This window comes from Chiloscyllium plagiosum, chromosome 39 (assembly GCF_004010195.1).
Source record: "Chiloscyllium plagiosum isolate BGI_BamShark_2017 chromosome 39, ASM401019v2, whole genome shotgun sequence".
Taxonomy (NCBI): Eukaryota; Metazoa; Chordata; class Chondrichthyes; order Orectolobiformes; family Hemiscylliidae; genus Chiloscyllium; species Chiloscyllium plagiosum.
In genome coordinates, this window is record NC_057748.1 from 14,951,181 (window position 1) to 14,954,296 (window position 3,116).

The window sequence follows — 3,116 nt, forward strand, 5'->3', positions numbered from 1 at the left end:
ACCTGGCTTGTGTTTACCACCCTTCTTAAACAGTGGCACCACGTTTGCCAACCTTCAGTCTTCCAGCACCTCACCTGTGACTATCGATGTACAAATATCTCAGCAAGAGGCCCAGCAATCACTTCTCTAGCTTCCCACAGAGTTCTCAGGTACACCTGATCAGGTCCTGGGGATTTATCCACTTTTAACCGTTTCAAGACATCCAGCACTTCCTCCTCTGTAATGTCTTCCTCTTTTCTTCCTGAAGCTAATGATCAGTTGTTTTGTTTTGCTGACATTGAGAGAGAGATTGTCATCATTGCACCACGATACCAAGCACTCTATGTCCATCCTGTATCCTATATGCTGAATTATATTCTGTAAAAGGAGCACACTCAATCATATCATGTCTGCGGCGGGCAGAGTGAATGTTTGGGTAATGGCCATGGTGATTATGAAGCATATAATTTGTCCTGGATGGTGTCAATATTCTTGCATCTCATTGGCACTGCATTTATTCGGACAGGTGGAGAGTGTCCCATCATATTCTTAACTTGTGTCTTGTGGATGGGGACTCAAGTGATGAGATAGTTGCCTTAGGAAAACCAGCCTTTGACTTGCTCTTTAGCCACAATATTTAGGTGGGCTGGTCCAGTTTCTAATCAATGGTGACCTACAAGATGTTGGTGTTCTTGTCACTAATGTAAATGTGAGATTCTTCAGACTCATCTTTACACAGATGGTAATTTACTGGTACTTGTGTAGTGCAAATATTGTTTGTTATTTGTCAGCCCAAGTTGGGTAGCCTGGGATAGTGGGTGCAGCTGTGCCAAAATTGCACCTTATACTGTGATCATTTGGAGTTGCCGGTGTTGGACTGGGGTGTACAAAGTTTAAAATCACACAACATCAGGTTTTTTTGGTAAATATTTTTGTTGAGAAAAAGATTTTGAACTTTTTACAAAATTATAAAATTACTACAAAATGGTATAACAATCTTATAATATAACAACAATTACAGTAAACAAACTACTACTGTACTCCACAAACAATTGAGAAGAAAAAAAAGAATAGAGTTAAAAAACCTACACAAACTACAATTCAATAAATAATTAAATCAAAAGAAAAGAAACTAAATTAAACCGAGTTGAACCAAGGCAAATTAAATTAAATTAAGTTACAATACTCAGTGCAGTCCCACCAAAGCTCCCCATCACCAGGAGTATCAGTTGGCATACCTGTATTTGTTCAGAATTCCTCCTCCCAGGGGCTTCGGCCCGCCAGACATAGTCCTCATGACCACACAAAGGCCCTGACCAAATCTTGTCTATATAATTCAGAAAGGGCTGCCACTTCCTATAAAAAAGTTCCATTTTCTGGTGCACCATACTTGTAAGGAAGTCCAGGGGGATATGCTCCATAACTAATCTACACCACCCTGAGAGTCCCGAGGTATTCTCTGACATCCAGCTCATCAGAATGTTCTTCCTTGCACAAAATGAAGGAATATTAAACAGTTTCTTCCCATCCGCGTCCAAAGAGGAGAGATTCGGCAAACCCAAGAGGAGGGACACCGTGTCTACCTTGACCTCGGTTCCCAAGACCCCTTCCAAAACACTCACTATAGCACCCCAATACTTACGAAGCTTGTGGCATAACCACAAGCAATGAGTAAGAGTACCAATATCTGTTTCACATTTGGGGCATATTGGGTACGCTCCTGTCTTAAATTTCACAAGCCGCTCCAGTGCCAAACAGGTCCTGTAGAGTACCTTCAGTTGCATAGCCTGCATTCTATTGCAAGTCGAAATCTTCCTAGCGTTCTCCCAAATATCCTCCCACACCTCTGACGAGATCTCCATCCCCAATTCTTGAGTCCAGATTCTGCATAGCTGCTCAATGTCCTTCCATACACTACCTCCTAATAATTGACAGAGGGTGCTGACCAAGAGAGTACCCTTGGACCGAAGTACTCTCCTTTCCACATCCTATTTATAGGGATTAACCATTAATGTAGTCTTTTTCTGTATAGAGTCCCTAATCTGAAAGTAACGAAAGGAGGTCCCTCCTAGATAGTTCACGTTTCTGGTTCAGCTGCTCAAAAGACATTATGACCTCCCCATCAAGTAAATCTCCCAAACAGGAAACTCCTCTAGAATCCCAAAGCTTAAAGGCGGAATCCATTGATCCCGGCCAAATCCTAACGTTCCAACTATGGGAGTAAAAGGGGAAGGTTTTTTGTAAATTGCCCTCACCTTGTCACATCGTGGGCGGCACGGTGGCACAGTGGTTAGCACCGCTGCCTCACAGCGCCGGAGACCCGGGTTCAATTCCCGTCTCAGGCGACTGACTGTGTGGAGTTTGCACATTCTCCCCGTATCTGCGTGGGTTTCCTCCGGGTGCTCCGGTTTCCTCCCACAGGTAAGGTGAATTGGCCGTGCTAAATTGCCCGTAGTGTTAGGTAAGGGGTAAATGTCGGGATATGGGTGGGTTGCGCTTCGGCGGGGCGGTGTGGACTTGTTGGGCTGAAGGGCCTGTTTCCACACTGTAATATAATCTAATCTAAATCTAATCTAATCATTCTCCATGCTTTAATCGTACTAAGGACAATCGGATTTCTGCAATGGTCCATAACAGTCCTCATCTTGCCCATAAACCACAAATTAACAAGGGGGCATTTTGCCTGGGAGGCCTTGATGTCCAGCCACATTGACCACAGGTCCTGGCAAGTCCAATCAGCCACATAGGATAGTAGTGAACTTAATTTGATACTTCTTGAAATCGGGGTAATCCACACCTCCCGTCCCCTGCGAAAGCTACAATTTGGCAAGGTTAATAAGAGGCCATCCATGATGCCACAACACCAGGTTATAGTCCAACAGGTTTATTTGGAAGCACTAGCATTTGGAGTGCTGCTCCTTCATCAGGTGGTTGTGGAGTATAAGATCGTAAGACACAGAATTTATAGCAAAAGTTTACAGTGTGATGTAGCTGAAATTATATATTGAAAAAGACCTGGTTTTTTTGTTGTGTCATGGTGAGGACAGTGCAGGAGAGAGAGAGAGAGAGAGAGAGAGAACCTGCACAGTTACTGCCTTTGCTGTTTGAACTCGTGTATCGCTGGACATCGGAGTGCA